This window comes from Aethalodelphis obliquidens, unplaced genomic scaffold, assembly GCF_003676395.1.
Source record: "Aethalodelphis obliquidens isolate GAN/ISIS:26980383/991018 unplaced genomic scaffold, ASM367639v1 scaffold113, whole genome shotgun sequence".
NCBI classification, from domain to species: Eukaryota; Metazoa; Chordata; class Mammalia; order Artiodactyla; family Delphinidae; genus Aethalodelphis; species Aethalodelphis obliquidens.
Window position 1 is genome coordinate 1581629 of NW_020838057.1, and position 22692 is coordinate 1604320.

At 44.0% G+C, this 22692-nt stretch overlaps 2 long non-coding RNA genes across 2 annotated transcripts; one reads left to right on the forward strand and one right to left on the reverse strand.

The window, feature by feature from the left end:
• Positions 1–1457: 1457 nt before the first annotated feature.
• LOC113615276 (uncharacterized) lies at positions 1458–21697 on the reverse strand. Its single transcript, XR_003430945.1, has 7 exons — positions 19895–21697; positions 18197–18272; positions 17684–17819; positions 13287–13393; positions 12362–12441; positions 11463–11769; positions 1458–1779 (listed from the first exon to the last, which is right to left on the reverse strand). It is a non-coding gene; the product is annotated as an uncharacterized LOC113615276 (long non-coding RNA).
• Positions 8513–18287, forward strand: LOC113615277 (uncharacterized). Its single transcript, XR_003430946.1, has 3 exons — positions 8513–9805; positions 10558–10693; positions 18014–18287. It is a non-coding gene; the product is annotated as an uncharacterized LOC113615277 (long non-coding RNA).
• Positions 21698–22692: the final 995 nt, after the last annotated feature.

Here is a 22692-nt window from a genome sequence, read left to right on the forward strand (position 1 = left end):
CGGAAAAAAACTACGCCAGTTCGTGGGCGCCCCTGGGCCAATGAATGCTCAGGAAAGAGTCACTTCCGTTCTAGAGGACGGAGTCTGGGCGGCTTTTCCGGCGTCGACTGAGGTCGTTATTTTGTAAACTCGGCTGTGTTCACAGGCGGGGAACTTCGCAACGCTGTGAAGGCCAGAGGTCAGGGAGCCAGGAAGGCGCCGTGCCCGCTTCTCTGAGCTTCGTCTGAGGCTCGGCGTGGGCGCTATCCGGCCTGACTCTGTCGGGCGGTTGGTGCCGCAGTGCCCGGGCCCCACCTTCACCCACAAACTCCGCTGGCGCCGGCGCAGATGTGTCTGATTCAGGTAAATGCTGCGTCATCCGGGCCCTCCCCCAACTCTTCTCATTCAGCAGTGTTTTATCTGTGTTCTTTTACTAGTGTCCTATAGTTATTATTTGTACCCCCAAAACTTGGCTTTCCGAAGTTTGAAATATGACCTGCCTGGGAAAAAAAATTGCAGAGGACTTCAATGTGCGGTTGAAGAAGCTCTGAGATTAATATCACCGCTCAGGCCAAAATTGCTATATAAACAGGACCTCAGAAGCAGCCTGTGGGATTTTTCCAAACAATTATCCCCATCCCCAGCAAGTTAATGTATTGGCTGCTGTTTGAAGTAAGCATTTCCTTTCTTTTCTTGACAGTTTTGCCAACTATGTGGAAACTATTTGACGTGTCTTGTTTAGTTTCGCTTGTTTTAAAAGTTTTTTTATGAATGTAATATGTTTTATGATGTGTTTTTCTTCTTTTGCGCAATGTGGTGTGACTTTACCCATGTTTTTCACGGCTATCCCTTTGTGGAAGAAAGAGGTGAAACAGGAGGGAAGGGGCAGGGCACAGCCTTTAAAGGAATGACATATCCATAGGACTTGACTAAAACAAACAGGTTTGAACCAATTAGGTCCAAGATGGCGGAAGATTTGATTTCCAGTGGATCTTGAGGCTCATTATACTCCCATTGTAATACATGAGCATGTAAATAACACACCCACCAGCGACCTGCCAGTTCTAAGGCTAACTCTAAAAGGCCAAAAAGTGGGTAGTGGCCCAATTCCTGGAAATACCTGCCCCTTCCCGGGAAGTAGTTGGAATAATCCTCCCACTCAGCCTGTGAAATTACGTAGAACATAAAAAGTAACCACGTCATATTTTGAGGCCTCTCGCCTTCTGAGATGGCCCACACTCTCTCTGTGGAGTGTGTTCCTCGCTAAATAAATCCAATTCTTACCTATCACGTTGTCTCACTGAACTCTTTCTGTGAGGAGACTTCAAGAACCTGAGGTTCATTAAGTCCTGAGACCAGGTGTGTGATATCAAGTAAAGTCCCAATCTGAGTTGCATGGTTTCAGGGGGACCCCTTGCAGGGTCTGAGAGTGGGCACTTGTGTAACACTCGTAAATTAATTGTCCAAGGAGACACACATGCTGACAAAGCAAGAGACTTTATTGGAAAGGGGTGCCTAGGCGAAGAGCAACACAGTAGGGAACCCAGGAGAATTGCTCTGCCATGATGCTCGCAATCTCAGCTTTTATGGTAATAGGGTTAGTTTCCGGGTTGTCTATGGCCAGTTGTTCTGACTCAGGGTCCTTCCTGGTGGTGCACTCACCTCTCAGCCAAGGTGGATTCCAGCGTGAGGGGGATTCTGGGAGGTAGGCAGGACATATCATCTCTTCCCTCCTCCTTTCAGACCCTCCCAGATTCTCCCAGTTAGCTTTCAGAGGCAGCACCTCTTTATCAGAACTTCCTGTTGTGAGACAATTCAGGCAAGTGGTTATCATTGTGCCTGGCCAAGGTGGGCGGTTTCAGTTCCCTAACACATTCATTTTCCTTTCTTGTGCTGTATTCTGTAGATATGAGTATATGAGTAAAATGTCTTTATAAGTTCCCCTGTTGAAGGCTCTTCTTTGTTTACATGTTTCTTTTTTCTTCTTTTTTTTTTTTTTTTTGGTCTACTTTCTGTATTTATAGCCATACCTGCCATCTGTTCTTGTGTACATATGCATTTATCTAGCATATATGTTAAAATTATTTATTTAAATGAACATTTCCAGTTTTTAATTTTGTTCTTACTAATTTTAACTTAGTTCTTTGAATGAAATTATACATATTTTTCAACTACCCCATTGTTAGATTTTGATACAGACTTATTATACATTACATAAACTCAGTTTTACAGCATACACACACTTAGAGGGTTTTGGGGTTTTTTAAATAATTTTTATTGGAGTATAGTTGATTTACAATGTTGTGTTAGTTTCAAGTGTACAGCAAAGTAAATCGCTTATAAATATACATATATTCATTCTTTTCTAGAGTCTTCTCCCATATAGGTCATTACAGGGTACTGAGTAGAGTTCCCTGTGCTATAAAGTAAGTCCTAATTAGTTATCTGTTTTATATATAGTAGTGTGTATATATCAATCCCAGTCTCCCAAATTATCCCCCCCTCTCCGCTTTCCCCCGGTAACAAGAAGTTTGTTTCTACACCTGTGGCTCTGTTTCTGCTTTGTAAATAAGTTTATTTCTATTATTTTTTGTTTTTTAGCAATATCATCATGTCTTTTTCTGTTTGACTTACTTCACTCAGTATGACAGTCTCTAGGTCCATCCATGTTGCTACCGATGGCATTATTTTGTTCTTTTTTATGGTTTTTTTATCCAGTGTGTATATGTACCACATCTTTATCCACTCCTCCATTGGTGGACACTTAAGTTGCTTCCATGTCTTGGCTGTTGTAAATAGTGCTGCAGTAAACATTGTGCTGCTTGTATCTTTTCAGATTGTGGTTTTCTATGGATATATGCACAGGAGTTGGATTGCTGAATTATATGGTACTTCTATATTTAGTTTTTTAAGGAACCTCTATACTGTTCTCCATAGCAGCTGTACCAATTTACATTCCCACCAGCAGTGTAGGAGGGTTCCCATTTTTCCACATCCTCTCCAGCATTTATTATTTGTAGACTTTGATGATGGCCATTCTGACCAGTGTGAGGTGGTTCCCACTGTAGTTTTTATTTACATTTCTCTAATAGTAGTGATGTTGAGCATCTTTTCATGTGCATTTGCCCATCTGAATGTCTTTGGAGAAATGTATATTTAGGTCTTCTGCCAATTTATTGATTGGATTGTTTGTGTTTTTTTCGATACTGATCTGCATGAACTGTTTGATTATTTTGGAAATTAATCCCTTGTCAATTGCTTCGTTTGCAAATATTTTCTCCCATTTTGTGGGTTGTCTTTTCGTCTTTTTTATGGTTTCCTTTGCTGTGCACAACCTCGTAAGGTTAATTAGGTTCCATTTGTTTTTGTTTTTATTCTCATTACTCTAGGAGGTGGGTCAAAAAAGATCTTGCTGTGCTTTATGTCGAAAGTGTTCTGCCTATGTTTTCCTCTAAGAGTTTTATAGTGTCTGGCCTTCACTTAGGTCTTTAATCAATTTTGACTTTATTTTTGTGTATGGTGTTAGTGGGTGTTCTCATTTCATTCTTTTACATGTAGCTGTCTAGTTTTCCTAACACCACTTATTGAAGACACTGTCCTTTCTCCATTTTACATTCTTGCCTCTTTGGTCATAGATTAGGTGACCATAGGTGTGTGGGTTTATCTCTTGACTTTCTATCTATCCTGTTCCATCAATCTGTATTTCTGTTTTTGTGCCAGTGCCAAACTTTTGGTTACTCTAACTTTGTAGTATAGTCTGGAGTCAGGGAGCCTGATTCTTCCAGCTCCGTTTTTCTTTCTCAGGCTTGCTTTGGCTATTCGAGGTCTTTCTGTTTCCATACAAATGGTAAAATTATTTGTTCTAGTTCTGTGAAAAATGCCATTGGTAATTTGTTAGGGACTACACTGAATCTGTAGACTGCTTTGGGTAGTATAGTCATTTTCACAATATAGATTCTTCCAATCCAAGAACATGGTCTATCTCTCTGTTTATGTCATGTTTGATTGCTTTCATCAGCATCTTACAGTTTTCTGAGTACAGGTCTTTGGCCTCCTTAGGTACGTTTATTTTTATTATTATTTTAATAAATTTATTTATGTATTTATCTTGGGCTGCATTAGGTCTTTGTTGCTCCACGCAGGCTTTCTCTAGTCGTGCCGAGCAGGGGCTACTTCTCGTGGTGGTGCGTAGGCTTCTTGTTGCAGTGGCGTTTTTTTCTTGTTGCAGAGCACAGGCTCTAGGCATGCAGGCTTCAGTAGTTATGGTATGGGGGCTCAGCTGTTCTGCGGCATGTGGGATCTTCTCGGATGAAGGCTCGAACCCACGTCCCCTGCATTGGCAGGTGGATTCTTAACCACTGTGCCACCAGGGAAGCCCCTTAGGTAGGTTTATTCCTAGGTAGTTTATTCTTTTTGTTGCAGTGGTGAATGGGATTGTTTCCTTAATTTCTCTTTCTGATCTTTCATTGTTAGTGTATAGGAATGCAAGAGATTTTTGTGCATTCATTTGGTATTCTGCAGGTTTACCAAATTCACTGATGAGCATAGTAGTTTTCTGATAGCATCTTTAGGATTTTCTCTGAGTAGTATCATGTCATCTGCAAACAGTGATAGTTTTACTACTTCCAATTTGCATTTCTTTTCTTTTTGTTCTCTGATTGCTGTGGCTAGAACTTCTGAAACTATTGGCAGGAGTGGACATCCTTGTTTTGTACCTGATCTTTGAGGAAATGCTTTCAGTGTTTCACTGTTGAGAATGATGTTAGCTGTGGGTTTGTTGTATATGGCCTTTATTATGTTGAGGTAGGTTCCCCCATGCCAACTTTCTGGAGAGTTTTTATCGTAAATGAGTTTTGAATTTTGTCAAAAGCTTTTTCTGCATCTATTGAGATGATCATATGGGTTTTATTCTTTAATTTGTTAATACGGTGTATACATTGATTGATTTGCATATATTGAAGAATCCTTGCATCCCTGGGTAAATCCTACTTGATCATGGTGTATGATCCTTTTAATGTGTTGTAGTCAGTTTGCTAGTATTTTATTGAGGAGTTTTTTTGCATGTATGTTCATCAGTGATATTGGCCTGTAATTTTCTTGTGTGTGGGTGGTATGTTTGGTTTTGATATCAGGGTGATGATGACCTCACAGAATGAGCTTGGGAGTGTCTCCTCTTCTGCAGTTTTTTATAGGTGTTTTCTTTTTAAATGTTTGATAAGTTCTTCTATGAGGCCATCTGGTCCTGGCCTTTCTGTTTGTTGGAAGTTTTTTTCTAAATCAGTTTTAATTTCAGTACTGGTCAGTGGTTTGTTCATATTTTCTTTTTCTTCCTGGCTCAGTCTTGGTAGGTTGTATCTTTCTAGGAATTTGCCTATTTCTTCTAGGTTGTCCATTTTATTGTATATAGTTGCTTGCAGTAGTCTCTTAGGAGCCTTTGTATTTTTGTGGTGTCCGTTTTTATTGATTTGAGCCCTCACCTGTTGTTCTTGATGACTCTGGCAAGGTTTATGTTTTCAAAAAAACAGCTTTTAGTTTCATTGATCTTTGCTATTATTTGCTTTAGGTGTAAGTAAGATTAGGTTATTTATTGAAGATTTTTCTTGTTTCCTGAGGAAAGATTGTATTGTTATAAACTTCGCTCTTAGAACTGTTTTTGCTACATCCCATAGTTTTGGATCAGTGTGTTTTCATCATCCTTTGTCTCTAGGTAGTTTTTTTTTTTTTTTTTTTTTTTTTTTTTTTGTGGTACGCAGGCCTCTCACTGTTGTGGCCTCTCCCGTTGCAAAGCACAGGCTCTGGACGTGCAGGCTCAGGGGCCATGGCTCACAGGCCCAGCTGCTCCGCGTCATGTGGGATCTTCCCATACCGGGACACAAAACTGTGTCCCCTGCATCGGCAGGTGGACTCTCAACCACTGCGCCACCAGGGAAACCCTCTAGGTAGTTTTTGATTTTCTTTCATGTATTCAGTGATCCATTGTTTTTTAGTAACATGTTCAGCCTCCATGTGTGGGGTTTTTTTTTAATAGTTCGTTGTGTAATTTATTTCTAATCTCATATGGACAAAGTGCTTGATATGATTTCATGTAAATTTGCCAAGGTTTTCTTTGTGGCCCAGGATGTGTTCTATCCTGGAGAATGTTCTAGGTATACTTGAAAAGAATGTGTATTCAGTTGCTTTTGGATGCAATGTGGTTTAAATATCAATTAATGCCATCTTGTCTAATGTGTCATTTAAGGCTTGTTTTTCCATATTGATTCTCTGGATGATCTGTCCATTGGTGTAAGTGGGGTGTTAAAGTCCCCCCATCATTGTGTTGCTGTCAGTTTTTCTTCTTATGGCTGTTAGCATTTTTTTCATTATAGATTGATCCCTTGATCATTCTGCAGTACTTCTTTGTCTCTTGTACCATAAAGTCTATTTTGTGTGATATGAGTATTGCTACTCCAGCTTTCTTTGGATTTCATATAGGCAATTTCTTTTATTTTTTCTTCTTCCCATGGCTTGAGGGATCATAGTTCCCCAACTTTGGATTTGTTTTTGTCTGGTGTTCTGTCTTCCCTTCCTTTTGATTTCATCTCTTGTGGTTTGATGATTATCTTTAGTGTTGTGTTTGGGGTGTTTTTTTTTTTCTTTTTTTGAACCTATTGTAATTTTTTGGTTTGCAGTCTGCCTGTATTTTTTTTTCTTTTTGGCTGAGTTGGGTGTTTGTTGCTGTGTGCGGGCTTTCTCTAGTTGCAGCAATTGGGAGCTACTCTTCATTGCAGTGTGCAGGCTTTTCATTTACATGGCTTCTCATTGCAGAGCATTGGCTCTAGGCACGTGAGCTCAGTAATTGTGGCTTGGGGGCTCTAGAGTGCACACTTGGTAGTTGTGGCACACAGGATTACTTGCTCCATGGCATGTGCGATCTTACCCGACCAGGACTTGAACCCGTGTCCCCTGCATCTATGTGGTTTTTATATAGCAGTCTATGTATGTACAGGATTGTTTTGAGGTGCTGGTGTCTTAATTTCAAATGCAATTCCCATTTCCTGCATTTGTACTCCTCATGGTTGCTGTTTTGATATCATATTTCGTGTGTGGATGGTTTCCTTCTTTTTTTTTTTTTTTTTTTGGTTTCCTTCTTTTACTGTCTGTTTGCCTTTACTGATGAGCTTTCTCTTTTGTGATTTTCTTGTTTCTAGTTGTGACCTTTTCTTTTCTGCCTAGAGAAGTTCTTTTAGCACTTTTTGCAAAGTTGGTCTGGTGGTGCTGAATTCTCTTTGCTTTTGCTTGTCTTGTCTGTAAAGCTTTTAATTTCTCCATCTAATCTGAATGAAAGCCTTGCTGAGTAGAGTATTGCTGGTTGTAGGTTTTTTCCCTTTCACCATTTAAATATATTGTGCCACTTTGGCCTGCAGAGTTTCTGTTGAAAAATCAGCTGATATAGCCTTATGGTTATCATTCCTTTGTGTGTTATTTGTTGCTTTTCCCTTGCTGCTTTTAATATTTTTCCTTTGTGTTTAATTTGTATCAGTTTGATTAATATGTGTTTTGGTGTGTTTCTCCTTGGGTTTATCCTGTATGGGACTCTGCACTTCTTGGATTCGGGTGTTTCCTTTCCCATGTTAGGGATGTTTTCGGCTGTAATCTCCTCAAATATTTTCTCAGGCCCTTTCCCTTTCTCTTCTTCGACCCTTATAATGCAAATGTTGGTTCATTAAATGTTGTTATTTCCACCACTCTGTCATCCAAGCTCACTTAGTCGTTCTTCTACCTTAGTTATCCTGCTATTGAATCCCTCCAGTGTATTTTTCATTTCAGGTATTGTATTGTTCATCAAATCTACCTTTCTTTTAAACATTTCTTGTATCTTCTCCATCTGTTTCCATTCTTTTTCTGAGATTTTGAATCATCTTTACTATCATTACTCTGAATTCTTTTTCAGGTAGAATGTGATTGTACTCTTCAAATAATGCTTATGTATTGTTTTATTTATTTTTGGCTGTGTCAGGTCTTAGTTGCAGCACACAGGATCTTTCGTTGAAGCACATGGGCTCAGTTGCCCCACCACAGTATGTGGGATCCAACCTGCATCCCCTGCATTGGAAGGCAGATTTTTAATCACTGGACCACCAGGGAAGTTCCTGAATAATACTTATTTTAGTGGAAAATCATAAATGATTAAGCTATCTTGTTAAAATACTTGTTTTAAGGGTGATAAAATGAATCATTTTAAGTGTAAAAAGTGATAATGCTTTGTCATTATCACTTTTTGTCATTGTAAGTGACATTGTAAGTGTAAAAAGTGATAATGCAAGATGTTAAGAACTCAATAAGGTATTTCTGTGTTTCTACAATGCAGATGGACTAGAGGTCAAGTCCTATAGCTTGTTGCAGTTCTCTTAAGTTTAAAGAGTCAGCAATGATGCCCAGTTATCCCCAAGTGCTGGAGGCCAAGCACTTTGATTCTGGCAAGAATCCCTTTTCCAGAGAGTCATATTCAGTGTGAATTCAGTAAATTGTGGTTCATGATCTCTACCCCTGGAGAAGAAATCTAGTAGGAAATTACAGATAGTCTCTCTGAACAGGTATGGGGGAAAAAAATGGATATATCAAAGAATATGGTGGATAAGTATAAAAAGTATATATTCTTGAATCCTATTATGTAATGTTAGCATAATTCCAAATCAGAATTTAATCTATGGATTATGTAAGGTGGAGATTTTTATAAAGTAATAATTTTTAATATAACCAAAGTAAAATTTGAAAAGAACCATTTCCTCTCCAACACAATCCCTTATTCTTCTGGCTCAATGGGCTCCAGTCACACTAGCCTTGTGGATGCTGCTCATACACACCAGACATGACTCTGATAGAGAGGCTTTGCACTTTTTTGTCCCACTTCTGGACAGCCTTTTCTCAAGGTATCCACATGACCTTATGGCACAACTCTATAACATTTTCTGCCCTCTTTTACATGCTTTATTTTTCTCTTGAGTATTTGTCTTTGCCTGAAATATTAAATGGTTCGCTCAGCAGAACCATTTATGGCCCCTGCACTGGTGTCAGGTGTCTTCGTGGACTTGGTGTCTGTAGATCCTAGGTTTTATGGACAGATTCCCATTTTTGGCAGCCAGCGGACTGAGACATGAAAGGTTGTCTTAGTAATGGGGCTAGTATATACAAATGCTTGAGGATGTGATTGTGATGGGAGTGCTCTAGGACATGTAGGTCTGTTAACAACTGATAAGGACAGAGAGCAAGGGGGGCAGAATTAGAATGGTAGCACGAGGTTTCTGTTCTGAGAATGATGGTAGACAGGAGGTTCAGTGAGTAATATGCATGTGAGGAAAGTGTGTGAAGTAATTGCCCCAGGCCCTAGTACTAGGAGTATAAGAGAGAAGGATGGGGCTAAGTTTGCTTGTATCTGGGAGACATGATAGTGGGTACACTCAGGCTGTTGTCTTGGAGGAAAGGGAAAGGGCCCTGCATACCAGGCTCACAGATTACATGGTATCTCTCTGTCCACCTGCCTGTTGTTGCTCAGGGTCGTACATACTGATCAAGGAAACATGAAGAGTTATTGGGCCCACTGCCCTCTAAGTCACGGAGCTGGGGTGGATGATGAACCCAGAGTATGGGCTGGGTTTAGAAGTACTTATGGGGTCCTGGGGAGAGAGGCTGCTTATGTACAAATCTGTCCCATCATCACAGGGCCCTGTGACCTTTGAGGACGTGGCTGGGTACTTTTCCCAGGAGGAATGGAAGCTTCTTGATGAGGCCCAGAGATTCCTGTGCCGTGATGTGATCCTGGAGCCCTTTGCACTTGTTGCATCATTGGGTAAGCCCTTCCCACCTATCCCAGCATCCTGGGCAGGTCTCTGCCTTTCCCTTTTCCAAAGGCAAGTCTGTTTTTTCACAGACTCCTAGACAGTGGGCACATCTCTATTACTGCTTCCCTCTCATCTGTGTTGTTGGTGCCAAGGCTGAATGAGTACGACCTCCTTTCAGAAGTATCCCCAGTACCAGCAGCTCTGAAGTTTTTTCAGTGAAGTTTTTCTGGGTCATAAGACTTGGAATTAGTTCAGTGGGTTCCATCAGTCTCAGCCACTCCCTGCTAAGTTGACTCTGTAGACCCACACACCTCTGTGCGCTAGGTTCTGCCCCCTTCCAGCTGATATTTCCTGGGCCCTGACTGTACCAGGAATTGTTGGGATCCAGCAGGGACACTGGTTCTTTTTGTGACACTGTTTTTCTTTCCTCAGGTTTTTTGGGGGATTGGTTGTTCTCCTGGGCTAGTACTGACTGTTCACCTGTCCTGTCTTTCCCTTAGGACTTGCATTTTCTAGGTTCCATGTTGTTGTCCAACTGGAGCTGGGAGGTGAACCCTGGGACATGACAGAGTGGACATGACTCCAAGCCCCAGCATGAGGGGTTCAAAGTGGGCATGGCCCCATTGATTTGGCATCAGGGGTTCAAATTATATCAGGATCATGTCCTGTGCCCCACAGTGTTTTGGTGCCAAAGCCAGTGACTGTGTACCTCATTTCTGTGTGCACTCCCCCCAACATTGTGTCATTTCTCTGCTTTCAGTTTGTTGGCATGGAGCAGAGCACAAGGAGATAATTTCTGAGCAGAATGTTTCTGTAGAAGTGCCATGAATAAATACTTCAGAGACCTGTCCATCCAAAGTCCTGTCCCTGGAAGATGTGTAGCCTGGCCTTAAACAGTAAGTTTGCCTCTAGGTGAAGACCTGGGAACAATTCCTGGCCAGAAACTGTGTGTGTCAGGTGTGAAATTTCACCAGCACAGAGGAGGGAAACTCTTTAGAAGAGACAGGGGTAAGGCCTTTATGAGGAGCCACATAGTCCATGCATCCAAGAACTCCTTCACATGCCAGGAGGCTGGGATGGATTTCCCTGGTAGCTCTAGCCTTCTCCAGCACCAGGTCACTCCACAAAAGGATGCTGACTGCACAGCAGTGTTTCACAATGGTAAAAGTCTCTATAAGTGCTATGAGTGTGGGAAAGCCTACCCCTGGATGTATAGGCTTGCAGAGCATGAGAGAGTCCACACAGGAGAGAGGCCTTAAGAAGACAGTCACACTGGAGGAGAAAAACACATGCATGCACTAAATATGGAGAATTCTTCAGCCAAAACACCCAGCTTACTGAACACCAAACAGGTCACGCCACAGAAAAAGACCATGAGTGCAGCAAATGTAAGAAAGCTTCAGCCAAAGGTCTATAACCTCATCTATCACCAGAGTTCATACTGGAGAAAGGCCTTGAGATGAGATGAGGAGAGTAGCACATGAGCTGTCTCCTTAGTTAATACATCATACTGAATAGGCTTTGTGAGGGACTCATCAACGGAAGTTGAATGCCATACAACTGAACAACCCTAGTGTGCAGATTGCCCGTGAGTACGAGGTTTGTAGGAAGCTTTTCAGGAGCTATGCTCTACTTTCTGACTTACTGTCACTGTGAGTTTCTTACCTTTTCCAAGTGGCAGATCCCCATACTGGGACTCAGTCATCTAAGTGTGATCAGGGTAGGTAGCCTTTTGTGCTCTCGTATCCCCTGTAGAAAAGCATGGATTCCCTGAGCAGGTGGGTTTTGTCATTCTCTTCCATCAACTGGCTAGGACAGACAGGACACAGGAACAGGTTTTGTGGGTGTTCCAAACTTAGTATACCTCACTGGGGGTAGTATCATGGCAGAGAATAGTTTTCACTCCAGTTCTGGCCCATTTTGCATCGTTGTCCAAGGCCTTCTGGGGTAGAGTGCAGGGCTCTCTGTGGGACTAAAACAGGGAATTATAGGGAGAGACTACCAAAGACGAAGGAATAAAATATAAAATTGCATTCATGTATGTTCCCACCACTGTGGCTGTTTTGCATAAAGGTTTTTGCAGAAACCTCCTGAGCCTCAGTCAGTGTCAGACTGAGTAACGTAAAGGTTTTAGGATTCCCTCAGCATCTGCAAATAGTTTATCTCAAGGCCATTTGATGCACAGTGAAAACAATGGGGAATGAGTGTGGAAATCGTGTAGTACAGGCATGTGATTTTTAGGACCCAGGCAGAGTTCTTGGATAACTTAAGTGGAAACACTTTTCAGGGATTCCCCTGGTGGCACGGTGGTTAAGAATCCACCTGCTGCAGGGGACAGGGGTTCAAGCCCTGGCCTGGGAAGATCCCACATGCCTCATAGCAACTAGGCCTGTGTGCCACAACTTCCAGAGCCTGTGCTCTGCAACGAGAGGCCACTGCAATGAGAATCCCCCACACCACAACAAAGAGTAGCCTCTGCTCACCACAGCTAGAGAAAGCCCAGGCACAGCAACAACGGCCCAACACAACGAAAAATAAAATTAAAAAAACCTTTCATTGCTCACCAGTCTTCATCACTACTACTACAGAATCCCTCCCATGAGACAAGGAGTCAAGGATGGGGTTGTGGTTTGCCAGAGTTCTACTGAAAAGGAGATTCAGAGTAAGATTCCAGGGGGATCCTTGGCTCCTGCAAGGCACATGGCACACACACACACACCCCAAATTCAGATTTTTATGTGGAGCCAAAATTTAATTGAGCTGTATATGGGCATGTATTGAATTTGAACATACCTCATAAAATGTGCAGCTTGATTAAATTTTGATACATATAAACCCCCAGACCCAGTGTCATAATTGTCATAATTACAAACATCCACCATCACTGCCACACCCACCTTTGAACACCCCCTCACAACTCCCAGGCAACTACTATTGATTTCCTTTTTTCCCATTCAGTTAGTGTTTTCTAGACTTTTAATATCATTGGGGTCTTTATGTTTCATATTCTAATTTTTTTTTTTTTTTTTGCCACATCACACACCATGGGGCATCTACCCCAACCAGGGATTGAACCTGTGGCCCCTGCAGTGGAAGTACAGAGTCTTACACCCCTGGACCAGGGAAACCCCTGGTTTCATATTTCAAAACGAATGAATAGGGTTGTATCCTTTCTGCATTGGGAACCTTCCATCCCCTGTGTTCCGCACCAGTAGTGGGTTGGTATGGTTACTGTTTTGAATATTACTTTTTTTGCGGTACACGGGCCTCTCACTGTTGTGGCCTCTCCCGTTGCAGAGCACAGGCTCTGGACGTGCAGGCTCAGCTGCCATGGCTCACGGGCCCAGCCACTCTGCAGCATGTGGGATCTTCCCAGACCGGGGCACGAACCCGTGAACCCGTGTCCCCGCATCGGCAGACAGACTCTCAACCATTGCATCACTACAGAAGCCCCTGAATATTAGCTGTTTTAAAAGTGTGGATACATACCTCACTGTGGTCTGATGCATTTCTCTAGTGATTCATGATGTTGAACATTCCTGTGTTCTTTGCCAGGTGTATTGTCTTCTTTGATTAAAATGTCTTTTTATTAGTAACTGTGGAGAGAATAAAAAGAAATGTGTTGCAACTTGTTTTTTCTCAGTGACTTTGCTGGATGGAATAAATGTTTAGTGCCCCACATGTAGTCCTTATTAACATAGTCTCCATTACTGTAAGTCTAAACACCTACTTAAAAAAAAACCCAACACCCCCCCCCCAATTATTGTGTTTGCCAATTTCCCTGGTATGAATACTCCAACTGTGGGGAGTTTCACACTGTGAACAAGAGGTTATTTTACTAAACCAGAGGTGCAAGAAGCCAAACAGTGGGACGTCAAAGCTTGCCAGAGAGGAATTTCACTCACAAGGCAGCACAAGCCAGGAGACAAAAAAGTTTCACAGCCACCTTCCTGGAGGTGAGGTGCTGTAGGGGACAAAGAGGCAGGGTAGTCTTAGGTGGGGGGAAGGGCAATCAGAGAAAAGGTGAGGCAGTAGTGTGTACAGCTGTATCTGCATTACAGGCTTCTGTTCTTCACACATAGCTGGATAAGAGCTGACTCCAATTTCCTAAAAAAACAACTGAGGCTCCCCCTTCCCTACAGTGTCCCCACCCTGTCAGAGATGTTTTCTACAGTGTGGGACTTCCCTGGTGGTCCAGTGGTAAAGAATCCACCTTCCAATATAAGGGATGAGGGTGATACAATCCCTGGTCAGGGAACTACGATCCCACATGCAGTGGGGCAACTAAGACTTACATGCCACAAACTGAGCCCACTCCACAACTAGAGAAGAGAAAACCTACATGGCCCAACTAGGGAGGAAGTTGGAGCACATGCAAGTAGGAGAAAAAAAACCCCACCCAAGTGAGCTTAACCAATTAAGGCAGTTCACAAGCGAGGGGTTTTGACATGATATTCCCTTTTTTTTAATAATTCTAGCTCAAGAAGTTGTTAGTCATCAGCTTCTGTTAACCCCTATGGGGCACAGTTTCAAGGTCATCCAATGTGGACTGGGGAACACATGCAGTAGCGCTCCTTTCTACTATTTCCCTTATACAGATGCCCATAAATAAGGTTGAGGACATAGATAATAAGTACCGACATGTGCTAAAACAAGGGTCCGAGTTTTGAGTATTTTTACTTGACCTGTATAAAGGATTACATCACAGGCCTGTGTTGTCCAATGTGTATTCATTTGAAAGAAACGTTTGGCAGAGTGGCCCGACTCTTGGGAGATAACTTCTAAGCCCTTGAAACAGTTGGACTAATAAGAGTGTGTGTTTACCCGGGGCCTTGTGCCATGCTAGCTAATTTATACTAATAATCTGACATGCCAGTGGGTAGGGGAGCCTTAGGGTCTCTGTAGCTGTTTGACATTCAGAGAAGCTAGAGAGTAAGTTCAGCCACACAGGTGTCCCTTGTGCGTGACATACTAAAAAAAGCCTGTATAATACCAGGTCTTGTGTGAGGTCCGCCCTTAGCAGTACACTTCATATTGTCACCCACGGATGCTGTGAGGCCTAAGTGACAGGGCACAGGAAACTGGCAATGTGGTCCCTCTGTGTACTTTATCCTATTGTGCCATCTTTCCTGCTTTTCATCTGTATCCTTTCACTGTAACAGATCATTAGCCCTTAATTCATAATAGCTTCTCTAACTTCTGGAAGTGTGGATAGCAATTTATTTAACCTGAAGGTGGTCTTCCACATTCCAGAACGTAATTGTACTTTTTAAAAAGTTTTGTTACGTATAATCAACTTAAAAATAAAATGCATTTTAAGTGCAGGGTTTGAAAAACATTGGCACAGGGTTACACTTCTGAAACCAAAGGTTTTCTCCTAGCCATTTGTAACTAATCCCCCCTTTAGCCTACAGAATTGATACTAGAAAATACTCTTCCTTCTTGCAATAGCCGTTGTTTTAGGATTTGCCACGTTTCTCAATTTCACCTGTATTGGATCTTATACTGTTTGACACGGTGACCAATGTTGGGGAGATAATAAAACAAGACCTTTTCCACAAAGTAGAGAAAAAACATACTTCCTTCTATGAGCTCAAAACTAAACTGAGGCACATCACAGACAGCCCACTAAAGACATTATAAAGACAGAAACCGCACCCATTCATGATACACCAAGCAGACAGAGCCCATTCAACGCAAAAAAACTCCTTGGCTGTCATTGAAATGTTTACTTTACCTCTTGACGAGTAGGGGAAGCCCTTCAGAGCTGGAGACCAGGGCTGCATCACTAATTCCCTTGTGAAGAAAATGACAGAACCTGCTGACGGCCCCCCCTTCTACCCCTGACCCCGGGGGCAGAGGCGGCCCGGCTTACCCTACCTGGTTCGCCCGCAGGCAGTGCGGGGCCAGACGGCCTCTGAATCAGGACCCGGGAAAACCCCACGGGGGAACCTCTGCAGACCAGGCCACGCGAGCCCGCGGCCGAACGGCTCACGCCCTCCTCGGGCCTCCCCACCCGGCCCGGTTCCCACCTCCAGAGCCGGGATACCCCCTTCCTGCTCCCTTCGGCAACCGGAGGGGACCCAGCCTCTTCCCTATAAGTCTGCAGGTACAACCTCCGGAGAGAGCACTAAGCGCGCCCGCCCGGCAAGACCGGAATGATCCCGCCAGCCCCGCCGACCTCCCGGAACTCTGCCTCGGGCATCGCGGCCGAATCCCATCCCCTGCAGACGTCGCCCGAGCTCCGGACGGGAAGGGACAAAATAAACGTGACCGCCAGATGGCGCCCGACAACCGGCGGGAACATTAGCGGGACGGATCCGGATCGCTGGCCGGCGAGGGCGCACTGCCGGCCGCCCGGATGCCCGACCTCGTTACGTCCCGGCCCACCTCCGAGCTGGTCTCATGGCCACGGGTTACAAACTCCCAGCTATAGCATGTGTGTTTTTGCTTCCTGCCCACTAGTGGAAGTCACTACCTAGTTCTTCCCGCCACTGTGGTCATAAAGGCACAGCCCCAACTCCTCTGCTTCCTGACACCTGCATGTGACAGGCTTCATGTGGTCTTACGTGTCCTGCTGTGCCTGTCGTTTCCTTGGGGAACTTTCAACGGCAGTAGCCTCTCCTGTCCTCACTCAGTCACCTCCATAAATTAAAATCCCGGGAGCACATTTTTACACAGTTGTAAAACTGACAAGAGGATTATTTAGCTTTTCGATAGTTTTATGTACGTCTCAAAGGGACAGAGAAAGAATTCAGAATTAGAAGTTTGCTAACGGAAATGCTCTAAGAAAAGAGATTGGAGGAGATTCATGGCACAAAGCTCCAAATACCCAACATTCCGAAAAGGTTACGGTGAATCCCAGTGAACAAGATAACACACTGTGAGCAAACAACCCAGTGCCTGCTTGCTTGCAGATTTTGGCAACCTACAGTAACATTTTCCAAGCCGGTCCTTTCTTGAATATGCATGCCCCCCAGGCTTAATACTTCAGTCCAGTGCTTTGAGAGCTATCTCCCTGTCTCCTTACTTGTCACAAGTAATAAATGCTTCTGCTTTAACTGAAAGTACTTGGTGTGTTCACTGGCTATGCACCTCAAGGCAAGGACCCACTGAGTCCGGTAACAATAATGATACACCTCAGCACAACTTGGAGGCCCGTGCACAGGCATCCTGGTGACACTGTGATGAGGTCTGCATGCTGACACCCCTCAACAAGCCTACGCACACACATGCATTACACCACATCCACAACAGAAAAGACATGTGATAGTCATGAGACACACAACCAGTGTATGTGGCACACATTAGAGGCTTGTGGGAATAGAGAGAGGTGCTGAACTACCACACCAGGTATGAGGACACAAATGCACAAATGCTCCAGGGAGACTTGTGAGACAAGCATGGGATAGGGAGGCCCAAAAGCCTAGTGTGTGGATATACACAGGATCACACAATCATGCACGTGGACCGAGTGTGACAGGTGGTTTCAACCTGGCTGGGACATAACCCCTGCTCTTCCCCATCCTAGCACCATCCCTGTAGGTTTGATGATGTGCTGATGGCAGCCAGAACAGAAGCCGGGTGCTCATCTTGCCACAACCTGCAGTCTCACATGTTTGAAGACCGAATGTAAACACTAAAGGTCACGTGATGGAAGCAAATCAGCCCAAGCCCTGGTAGCAGAAAACTATATCCGAAATGCCTGCTAACAAGGCCCAGGAATCACAGTCTGAAGGGGACAGAGTTGGGGGAGGTTATGGTCTCTACTGGAGGGTCAGTATGCGTTGAGGAAGTTTCAGGGACAGCGGATCAAGGATGGTTTGGCAAAGGGAGGAATTATTTCCCTGGATTGTTAGCCATTGTTTGGGAAGTTTGTATTTTACCCAGAGGGGTGAGGATGATCATGTAGCTGTGTTGTCATCCCAGGTGAGTCCTAAGTCTTTCCTCTTCCTGGTGTTTCTTGAAGTCTTTACTCCTGAGTAGACGGGCGTTTCTAATTTTCTATGTGCTGAACTGCAACTACAACAAAGACAATAAAACACATAGCTAAGTTAAATTCAGAGAAACAAACATGGAAAAGAAAGCTCATTGCTTAATTTTATAAAAGTTTCTTGGCCGTCCGGCAGATCTCTCATTTCAACAGCATTTGGACTGAACAGACCCAGGGGCGCCCCTTCCTCCTGACTCTGACCACTCTCCAACCTTTTTTCCAGTCACAACCTTGGAATCACCCACTCAGCTCTCCTCGCCCTCCGGGACCAGCCAACACCACTTTCTGAGCTTAGCTCCTTGTTGCCGACCAAGCATGAGCTCCCAGATTCGTCACAATTACTCCGCCAGGTGGAGGCCGCAGTCACCCGCCTGATAACGTGCATCTGCCTCTCTCCCATACCTACCTGTCTCTGCGCTTCTCGAGGGCGTGAGACATTGTTTCGCAAACTGGCCGAGGAGAAGCCGGAGGGCCCGAGCTCACTGGAAAAGGCAAAAGCAGCGCTGTGGCCTCGCCCTCTTACAGGAGGTGCCGAAGCCGTCCCAGGAGCATGGGTAAAGCCCAGGACGCCGTGGAAGCCGCCCGGCTGACGGAGAAGAACCTGCGCCAGGCCCTGTGGGTCCGCAGGCCCTGGGCTCTGCCCGCGCAGACTCCACCTCTGGACTTCCTGGAGCCACTTCCTGGATGAGCAGGTGAAATTCATCAAGAAGATTGGCGACCACCTGACCAACCTCCGCAGGCTGCTCGGCCCCCAGGCTGGGCTGGGCGAATGTTTCTTCCAAAGGCTCAGCCTCAGGCACCACTAGGAGCCCCTGGAGCCCAGCGGCCTGTGAGGAGCCCCTCTGGGGTCAGGGCTTCTCCCTGAAGCCTGTCCCTGCAGCCACTGGGCAGCTTGTTAACCACCCTGGAGCCCTCTCCAAGCCTTGGGCCAAATGGAAAAAATAGCGCTTTTTGCAGGGGAAAAAAAGTTTCTGTGAAACATTGTAAAGTGACTGGAACTTTAACAGGAAAACCAGGATGCATACAGGTAGCCACGTATGGGTTTCACAGTTACTACTGTGGTCTTATTCTCAGGATGATCTTATCAGTCAGGTTGTGTTGAAATTCCTCCCTTGGGACTGTCTTTGGGACTAATTTCAAAGCTGCATGAAATAATCAATATGACCTTTGGTTTAAAAAAATGTACTGTCCAGTTGAGCCCTCCTTGGAGCCTTTTATATAATCAAATACATACTTTTGTGTTGCCAAGGTGGACACGAACCCTTTATGTTGTGTTTTATCCAATATTGTTACTGCACACACGGCTCTCAGTGAGAAAAAACATCATTTTTTCCGCTAAATTTATAATGTTTTGAGAATAGCTTGTGTGGTTCCTGTATTCTGTAGGAAAGTTAAGTTGCGTTTTGAAGACACTACCCTCTTATATCTCCTCTCAAGATAATTGTCTGGGTTGTAGCTGTAGCTGTACATGAATCTGATCCTTGGGATCCATAAGAGTCAGAGAATCCACTCTCAGGAAACAATTCTTGGTTCAAAGCAGAGGGTTATTCTTTCCATAACTGGGAGCTCCTTGGGACAAGGTGGTCCATAAAGGGACCTGGGCCCCAAACTACAAGACATATGAGATGCATCCCAGTGGGTGAAGGACCCACTAGGGTTCATTCTCTCACCATCCAGTTTTCTCTGCCTTGTCTTCATATCTGTGGTCACTCAGAGGGTCTGGCTGTGGCCTTGCTGCTCCACCCACCAAGCACTGTGTTCTGAGTAGTGGGATGATATGGATGACAGAGATATGGGTCCTGCCCTTGAGCAGGGAAGGAGCTCGTCATTAAGTTTGGTACACATATGTGAAAGCAGGTGCATGCAGTGAAACAATTCTACTGCTATGGCAAAAATGTATTCTGAGTTCATGAGTGAGAGAAGGGTTGAATCTTGGAGTCATGGGACAGGTGAGCAGGGTAGTGTTCCCTGGTGTCTGAGAGCTTTGATTCTGGGGATAGAGCGGAATTCAAACCCTTCTAAGCTCTGCTGATAGTCCTGGGTCGGGTGACTCTGAGGGTGGAAAAATCAACCCAACCATTACAAGTCAATCAAATATACTCACGAAGAAGGGAAATCTCCACAAGCTGCCTGCAGAAGCCAGCTGGAGTCCTCTTGTCCAGAACTGGGTAATATCCCACCCAAAACAATCAGTGGGAAGTGAATGAGATACCCCAAAAGTCAAGAGACGGGTAAGTCCTCCAGATGAAGGAAGAAAGTGTAGCTTCCTGCCTCCCAAGCACTGTAAGGATGATTCATACACAGTGCGGCACCCTGCCGTGTGGCAGAGGAGGGAAGGCTAACATAACAGATACTGGTAACAACTTATTTCTGGCAAGGACTCCAGGCAGGTCCGGAAGTGCAAGGTGTTATCATGAAAGCTTCCAATATACTTGGTACTTAAGAGAATCTTCCTGGGATGTCTGGAGGCATGAAGTTCAATTTATGGCTGAGTTCTCTTTCACAAAGACTAATCTCCAAATGTCGCTCTGTAATTACGTAGAACAAGGAAACAGCATGTTGCCTGCACTCCGAAGATGTTTCTCCGATTTAAATTTACCAGTGCTGTTTGAGTTTAGGCTAATAGCTGAATAACTTTCAACATTCACTGCATTCCTAACACTCTTCTGGGTTTGTAGTTGTTTTGTAAGATTTAAAAGTTCTTGATGACACTTGGGTAGATAAAAAGAAGAATTCTGTTACCTAGGGCTTAGGATGAGACAAGGGCATCAGGCAGGGCACACAACAGGCTGTACAGGGACACAGTAAGTAACCTGGGGTTGTAGGGAGCACCCTATACATAGCAGGTGGTCTGGGGCTACCTAGGTTTCCCAGGTTCCCCATGGATGACCTAGCTGGAATAATTTCATGGGGTCAGGGGCATACAGGCTGTCTCCAGTTGCCTGGTTTCCTGGCCCTGGGACATAAGGGATGGTGTCCAGAGTGTGAGTGCCTGATATAGACAGTGATTGGTTGTGGTCTTAATCAGCTGCTGCTCTAAAAGAGGAAATGACTAACATCAAGCCAGGGACTCAAAACTGAAATATAACTAATAAGGAGCTACTGTCTAACACAGGGAACTCTACTCAAAACTCTGTAATTGTCTATATGGGAAAAGAATCTAAAAAAGAGTGGATATATGTATACGAATAACTGATTCACTTTGCTGTACACCTGAAACTAACACAACATTGTAAATTAACTACATTGTAATAAAAATTTTTAAAAAGCAAAAACAAAACACTGGTACTGCCATAAACACAAAACTTTAGGCCAATGAAACAGAACAGAGTGCCCCAAACTGGAAGCCAGTATATTTGATCAAATAATCAACAAGAGTGCCAACGCAATTCAATGGGAGGAGGACAGTCTCTCCAACAAATTACAGTGGATATCTGCATTCAAATGAATGAAGTTGGACCCTTACCTTACACCACACCCAAAAATGAACTCAAAATAAACAAAGACCTGACAGTACGATGTAAGCTCAAAAACTCTTAGATGAAGACATAGGGGGAAAGCTTCATGACATTGGATTTATAACTTCTTGGCATTGACATGAAAAGCATAGGAAACAAAAGCAAAAATAAGGGTACAAACTTCTGTGCAAAGGACACAATCAACAGAGTGAACTGGCAAGCTACTGAATGGAAGAAAAGCATTTGCAAATCATATATTTGATAAGTGGTCAGTATCCAGATTATATAAAGAACTGCTAAAACTCACCAATAAGAAAAATTTTAAAGGGGTAAACATAGAGATTTTTACAAAGAATATACAAATGGCCAGGAAGACATGATAATTAATCATTAGGGAAATGCTAAACAAAACTACAGTAAGGGAACTTCCCTGGTGGTCCAGTGGTAAAGAATCCACCTTGCAATGCAGGGGATGTGAGTTCGATCCCTAGTTGGGGAACTAAGGTCCCAAATGCCACAGGGCAACTAAGCCCACGCATCACAACTACTGAGCTCGTGCTCCTCAACTAGAGAGCCCGCATGCTGCAAACTACAGAGCCCACACGCTCTGGAGCCTGAATGCCACAACTATACAGCCCATATGCTCTGGAGCCCACGCACCACAACTAAAGAACAGAAAACCTGCACACCACACCTAGAGAGAAGCCCACGGGCCACAACTAGAGAAGAGAAAATCTGCATGCCACACTAGAGAAGCCCATGTGCCACAACAAAGAGCCCGCATGCTGCAACTAAGACCCGACGCAGCCATAAAAATATATATATAAAATAAAATAAACAAAACTACAGTGAGATATTACCTCACATCCATTAGGATAGCTACTATTAAACATGAAATGGAAAATAGAATTATGTCAATGAGGATGTGGAGATACTGGAACTCTGTGGACATTTGATGGGAGCATAAAATGGTATAGCCAATAAAGGGAAGAGTTCAAAATGTTAAAAATAGATTGGGGACTTCCCTGGTGGTGCAGTGGTTAAGAATCTGCCTGCCAATGCAGGGGACACGGGTTTGAGCCCTGGTCTGGGAAGATCCCACATGCCATGAAGCAACTAAGCCCGTGTGCCACAACTACTGAGGCTGCGAGCCACAACTACTGAAGCCCACGTGCCTAGAGCTGGTGCTCCACAACGAGAAGCCACTGCAATGAGAAGCCCGCACTCCACAACTAGAGAAAGGCCGTGTGCAGCAATGAAGACCCAATGCAGCCAAAAATAAATTTAAAAAAAAAATTGACCATATGATCCAGGAATTCCACTTCTGGCTATACACTGAAAATAACTGAAAACAGGATCTCAAGGAGATATTTGTGCAGTCGTTCTCACAGCTGCACTCTTTACAACAGCTAAAATATGGAAACAAGGGAAGTCTTCATCACCA